We start from the raw sequence: 7500 nt of genomic DNA on the forward strand, positions 1-7500 counted from the left end.
TTTGGCCTATTATACTAAAATCACTTCTTCGATGTAAGGTTTACAGATTTTGGAATGAGCTCTGACATAGAATGTTCTGGGTTGGAGAGCCTACAACCAGTACGAAAGCCAATTCCCTGAAGGGAGTTGATTCTGACCCTCAGAACCTCCTCGATGATCCGCCATATGTCCCTGAGTTACACTTATGGCAAGTATATTATACACAACGTTAGAGGACGAAAAAGGGCTTAATCGATCCTTATGGCTAAAAAAAGAACCAATTGTTAACGGATTTTTGGGAATTAACTTTAAGTTGATCGCACCATAGTGATTATTGATAATTTGTAAAAAACGTTTTCTAAAAGAATCATCATGTAAAAAGGGAAATTTGGCGTAAACGTTTAACTTGGGCACTGTTGGAGGTTTCATGACATCAGTGAATTGTTTGTTAAGAAATATAGCGGAGTTGTTTAAAAATAAGCTACGAGGGAAGCAGTTATTCATAAAATATTCAGAGAGAAAATTAATTTCCTGGAATGACAATCGATGTAATGAAAAAAGCCCTGTGGGAGGAGAGTAAATACAGAATTAAGTTTAGAATTGTAAAAACAAGAGCTGTAGTAGTTGCATCCTAAGCCAGTAAACGTGTTTTCCTGAAGACAGAAGTATTAAAAGAATCATCATTTCTGGTAACAAGCACGTCTAAAAAAGGTAATTGGTTGTTCACTTCTTTTTCTTTTTCTCCACAGTAAACCTAATGTATCATGTATAGAATTGGCAAATGCTAAGAACGAGTCGATATCAAAATCAATTTTTAAATAGGTGCAAAGGTATCGTCAATATACCTAACATAAAACAGCGGGTGAAACCTAAGGGGACATTCATCTAGCATATCGCTCTTCCAGCGAGCACATGAAGATATTGGCAAACGTTGGTCAAAAACGGGAGCCCATAGCTACACCGTCAGTTTGTCTAAAAAGCTTATCATAAAAAATAAGGCAGTGTCCCGCACTGCCAGCTGTAAGAAAAGTCTTAAAAAGCGTTCGATTGAAATTTTTAAAAACAGTATCTTTTTTGGTTCAGGAAAAAGTTTATTTAGAATACTATTTATGGTTTCCGAGGCAGAGCGAATTAGATATTAAAAGCAAAATTTGTAGCTCGAATGATCTATATGATCACAGTGATGTGATAATTATTCATTACAAGGCTACGTGGGTCAAAACTTTCTAATTGGCTAACATGGTAGAGGGGGTTTCATATCGATTCTAATTATGAAAACACCGAGGTCGACGGTGAATTTGTAAGGCCAGAATCGATATAAAGCTTATAGCCTCTCCGTTGGCCAACTGGATAACGTCACTGGCCGTTCCTGATTTCGTTCCCGTCCACTGGACGGTGTTTCGATCCCATGAGGGGACGAAAATTATTATCAACTAAAAAATTCCCCCTTCGGTACATATATGAAAATATATCAATTCCGAGGTAGAGCGAATTAGATATTAAAGGACATTTGTAGCTCGAATGATCTATATGAATCACAGTGATGTGATAATTATTCATTACAAGCTACGTGGTCAAAACTTTCTAATTGGCTAACATGGTAGAGGGGGTTTCATATCGATTCTAATTACGAAAACACCGAGGTCGACGGTAAATTTGTAGGCCAGAATCGATATAAAACTTATAGCCTCTCTGTTGGCCGACTGGAAAACGTCACTGGCCGTTCCTGATTTCGTTCCCGTCACTGGACGGTGGTTCGATGCCATGAGGGGACGAAATTGTTATCAACTAAAACATTCCCCTTCGGTACATATAGAAATATATTAATTCCGAGGGTAGAGCGAATTAGATATTAAAGGACATTTGTAGCTCGAATTATCTATATGAATCACGGTGATGTGATAACATTATTCATATTATATATAATATATATATATATATGTATATATAATATATATATATATATATAGTATATATATTATATACTTATATTATATCTAATAATATATATATATATATATATATATAGATAGATATATATAATATATATAATATATTATACTATATATTATATATTATAGAATATAATATATATATATAATAATATATATATAATATTATATATTAGATTATTATATATATGCGTGTGTGTGTGTGTGTGTGTGTGTGTATAAAAGGCTGCACGCAAAGTACGCATTGCCATATTAACGTGATGTTGTAAAAGTTGTGCAGATAGTTTTAAACACAATTATCAGTTGACAGAGTTGACAGAGATTCCTTAATGTTCCCCGCTCCTCCTATGGAAGTCTCATGGTTTGGACTGAATATTAAAATTAATGTGTCAGTCAATGTCTTCACCTCACTATCGTCCTGTAACTGATACTGATAAACTTCCTATTACATTTACTATAAAGGACTGGTTGATTTCAGTGGTATGGATATTCCATAAATCAAAGTTTCCGAATTCGATATATATATTTTTTCCCGCGTCTTCTCTTCATCTTTCGCGCCTCAAAAATGAACGAAGCCGGGAGGGGTTCGAGATAAAGTGGCAATATCCTGGCCCCGAGTGAGCTCCTCGGTCAATCTTATCTCGATCGACGCCCCCCAGCCACTCCACCCCCAAAAAATAATGGAATATGAAAAAGGCGAATCCATACGTTCACCTCAGGTAATTTCTTTCTTCGATCGTTCTCCTTAGAATAAATCTGGCCCTGGAAAAATTAGAATAGCTTAGCTTGTTTCTTCTGTATTTTTCCCGCCAGTGTTTTCACAAAACAGATCGTGACCCTGAAATTGTTCAAATAATTTGTAATATCCTGGATTTCGTCTTTGAAAACTTTCCTGTAACTAAACCTGACCCTGAAGTTATAAAAATTATTGACTTATTTTTGTGTGTGTGTGTGTTTTTCAAAGTTATGTAATTCCAGTTACAGCCATGTTTTCTTTAAAAGGAATATCCAGTAGATCTTTTTTGCTTTCTTTTAATTTCTGTGGTTAAGCGGCTAAAGAAACGGATATGTTTTAATATAAATGACTCAAATATATTACCTGCTTTTGACTAATATGTATAGCTAATGATTAAGTGGCTTGTGAAAAATTTTCTTTAATATATGAGAATCAAAAACTTTTCCAGCTTTTGACCAATAAATATTATCAATACATTTAAATATTATATATTACTGATGCAGGCTTAAAAGCCCCATTATTGATGCATAACGTTTATGGAAACATTATTTTAGTGCTCTTGTTAGTCAATACGTGTTGAAAATAATAATAGAAAAAATAGGAGAGAGAGAGAGAGAGAGAGAGAGAGAGAGAGAGAGAGAGAGAGAGAGAACCAGGCGACCGTGATATGTGATATGAGTGTTTGGGAATCAGGAATATTGGCATGAGGGATGGCGAGAATTTACGGTGATTGGACAGATTAACGATAATGATGACACGGGAACAGATGATACGGGGTGAGGGAGGTGTGAAGATTCAGAATAATAAACATGACGATGAGAGAGAGAGAGAGAGAGAGAGAGAGAGAGAGAATATAGGGTTGCATTTTGCCCATCCACTGATATCAGTGGCATTTTGACACAAAAGTTGAGAGAGAGAAAGAGAGTGAGAGAGAGATAAAAGTTAGACGAATTATGGTACAGGATTTACTACCAAGGTTGTTAAGATGAAACGTTCCACCTTTGGCATTATATTATAGGGTAGGCTCCACTTTGGGAGGGGTGCCGATCGTAAAAATATTTGCCAAAAACCAAAATACACTAATCAAGACAGGCTAATGAATTTATCAGGCATTATTAGCACTATAATAACGCATATTCTCTGTGAGTTTCATCATCCTACAGGGAAAATAAATGATTTTAAGAAAAAAAATGTACTGAAGGTCATTTGGTGATCGGTGAGAAACTACAGTCTTGAATAGAAATTCGGTCGACAGAATGTTTGTATATCCCTGGGAGCATGCATATAAATCATTATCAAAATATAACAGTAAATAAGCACGTAACAACAAAAAAAAGAGAGCAACAACTGAAGCGAAAGCGCAGCTGATAAATATGGAAATCGCAAATATAAAAAAATAGTATAGTATCCCTCTAAATTGGTCGATGTCTTTTCTACGTTTTCTACGAGTTGTTTCATCTCAGAAAACCATTTTAGGGTGTCAAAACTAATTTTTCAAGTTTCTTGTCCTCAGAAAAAAATCGCTTTTTCGCTTTTTCTCTGGTTTGGTTTTTCGGGAAGGGGGGGGGGGTTTCTTTGATTGTCCTACATAATATAATTTTTAGATGTTTTAGGCTATCAAGTGACATAATAACTTACAATCTCTCCGAAGGTTTTGTCCCTAAATCGAGGTTTGAATTTTTTATGAATATTTCTTCCTAGCTATAGCCTTATTTTTTCGGCGGGGCTTTCGCTGAACTTACCTGAAGTGTTGCTCTTTTTTTTGTTATTACGTGCTTACTTACTGTTCTATTTTGATAATACTTTATGTGCATGCTCTCAGGGATATACAAACATTCTGTCAGACCGAATTTCTATTCAAGACTGTAGTTTCTCACCGATCATCAAATAACCTTCAATACAAGGGGCCCTGAATTTCACATTTTTTTCATAAAATCATTTATTTTCCCTGTAGGATGATAAAACTCAGAGAGAATATGCGTTATTATAGTGCAAATAATGCCTGATAAATTCATTAGCCTGTTTTGATTAGTGTATTTTTGGCAAATATTTTTACGATCTCTTACGATCGGCACCCCTCCAAAGTGGAGCCTACCCTTATAAAACTCAATTGTAAATCCACAGAAGAAAGATATTTGTTGAACTGAACAATGTATACGTATACGCCAGCGTCAGGCCAGCCAGCCAACTCGCACCATGTATCAGGAGCGCCGTTGTAAGGGTGTGCTTATCGTCGATACTACTGTTATAGTAATAGGCCGGCCAGCAGCTAACCACCGCTCGCATTTGATAGTTCCCGAGTTCACGTATTTGCTCAGTAAATAAACTCCTTTGTCGCTATTATCGTCGGTATTTTTAATCCCTCAGCAATACTATCACCAAAATTTAAGTTTGAATAACGTAAATCTTGTGGAAGTGTTCTAGTATGTGGCAGGGTTGTCCTCGGATATTGATGACTTAATATGAGTCTCTTTTGGTGGAGGATCTTGGTGATAGTGTTGTTACAGAGCAAAAGAAGGGAGGTGGATTGGTTGAAGGGGGTGTTTATTGGGTGACAAGAACCCGAGGGCCCTTTTCTTAGTTATACCACTCACTAGCATCCCGTACTTTTGGGCAAGTGTGCTACCGCAATCAGTTCTGAAGCCAGCGCCCGTGCCACCACCCACCATGGTTCCCCTCAACTTATGGAACCTTCCGTTGATGAGACTCAACACCGATACCGTAGGGAAAAGGCAAAAAGGGAGCTGTTAATGTTACTAAAGGCGAAGATTCTTGGCCTGCCCTACAAAAGCTTTGTAAGGAAGCCTAGTACTAAGAAAGCTGTAACGCCAAGAAGGTAGGTCTCCTTTGCAAATGTTTCCATGAGGTCAGACGCCCATTACAGCAGGAAAAGGGAACGAAAAGAGATAGTAGAACGGTAGCTTGGGTTTTTTTAAAATTGCTAAAGGCAAGAGAACCCTGTCCTCTCCAACCAATGCTTCGTTGAGAAACTAGAACCAAGAAAACTGCCCCAGGAAGATGCTCCACCTTTGTAACTCCAAGATCGAGCGTTTTTTCAAAGTAGGGAATGAGGCTATTAATGTGATCTCCAAGGCACACCAGTCAGTACGCAAGGCAATATACCTCCAAAGAAATATTCGCAGAAACCCGTCGTCAAGGTGAAGCAATCTAAGTCAGAGGAAACCAAGGACGTTACCCTAAAAGGGCAAGGAAATAACAATGCTATGGCCTTTCCCTCCTCTCCATTTCATGCAACAGCCACTATAAAGGACCCGAGGTACTACGGAAAAGGTCGTTTGAGGGGAAACAACAATCAACGACGTCAGAGTCACGAGCCCAAAACATCAGGAAAATGATAGGTTGTCCATGACCACATTCAACTTCTTCCAGTTAGGTCCAGCCACCAAACTAATGAACAAACCCCGAAGAGGCAATGTTTGGATTCTCACCTAAGCATCAGTCCACTATACTAAAAGTACTTTGATTGGATAAAGGTCAGCCTGCGTGATGTCTCATTGGTAAAGTTAAACCATTACAATCAGGTTTTCAATCGTCATCATAACACCAGCCTTTGCTCTGTGAAGAGGGATGCCTGTACTAACACCTGTGAGCTGCGTATGAAAGCTCTTGTTGATGGAAGGTGGGTTGGAACAGATGTCACTCTTACTCTGAACAAGAAACGGGAGCACGGACTGGAAAATATCTGTGAGTTCCAGTGCCATGGCGACAGGCAAACTCTATGACTGCGACTGGGCCTATGGCGATATGGCCTCAGAGCAGACATAGCCCACGTCTTCGTATTGTCGTCAGGTGGGCGTACTTTTTAAAATGGAACACCCCCGCCCGCCCCAAAAACACCCCTACCCCCTCCACAATCGGTCTTCTTGTTGATGCCCCCTGCATGTCTTAGGTTATTAACGCAACTGACTACGCACCGAAATAGGAAAAAACAAGAAACTTTCATATTTTGGTGAGAAGGCGATCTAATCTTATCTATCTATCTATCTATTCTATCTATTATCTATCTATACTATACTATCTAGTATACTATCTATCTATCTATCTATATATATATACATATATATATAATTTACCTATATAATATAGGATATATATATTATATATATATACGTATATATATATATTATATACTATATATATATATATATTGGCCATTATCCATGTTTTTTCGAACATTTTCCTCCTTAGATGATTATTTTTCACGCATCAGTCACTATTATCCTCATCATTTATTATTGTTCACGGGTTTGTTAAGATATTTATTATTGACATTCTTCATGTTTATTAACGTTTATGTTTGGAGATTCACCTAAGTATCAGTCCGCTGCGCTAAAAGTACCTTGATTGGGTGACTGCCTATAGTCGCAATTTGGAGCAGTTATAATATTACAGCCATACTTCCATTTTCTTTATCCTTTATTATTGCTCAGAAGTTTGTTGATAAAATCTTCATTGACATACTCCATGTCTGTTGACGTTTATTGATGTTTGTTAACTACTTGCAACAATATTAATTTTTGGTGAATCTCTTGGAATTTTGGGGAATATTTTGGGAATGTGTCTTTGCATTTATCGCCATTACCGTCCCCAGTGATCATTAATCACTGGTTTCTTAGTATTACTGTTAACATGTACCATGTTTGTTAATGTTTATTAACCGTGTGGGTCAATTGTAATTCATTGGGAAATTGTTTGCGTCTATCACCAATATCTTCACCATCACTCATTAATCACAGGTTTGTTCTGGAGGGTTCACAATGATATAGTTGTTGAAAGGTGGTGTAACACTATAAAGAGCTTTCGAACTCTTCG

The sequence above is a fragment of the Macrobrachium nipponense genome, chromosome 9 (assembly GCF_015104395.2).
Source record: "Macrobrachium nipponense isolate FS-2020 chromosome 9, ASM1510439v2, whole genome shotgun sequence".
Classification (NCBI taxonomy): domain Eukaryota; kingdom Metazoa; phylum Arthropoda; class Malacostraca; order Decapoda; family Palaemonidae; genus Macrobrachium; species Macrobrachium nipponense.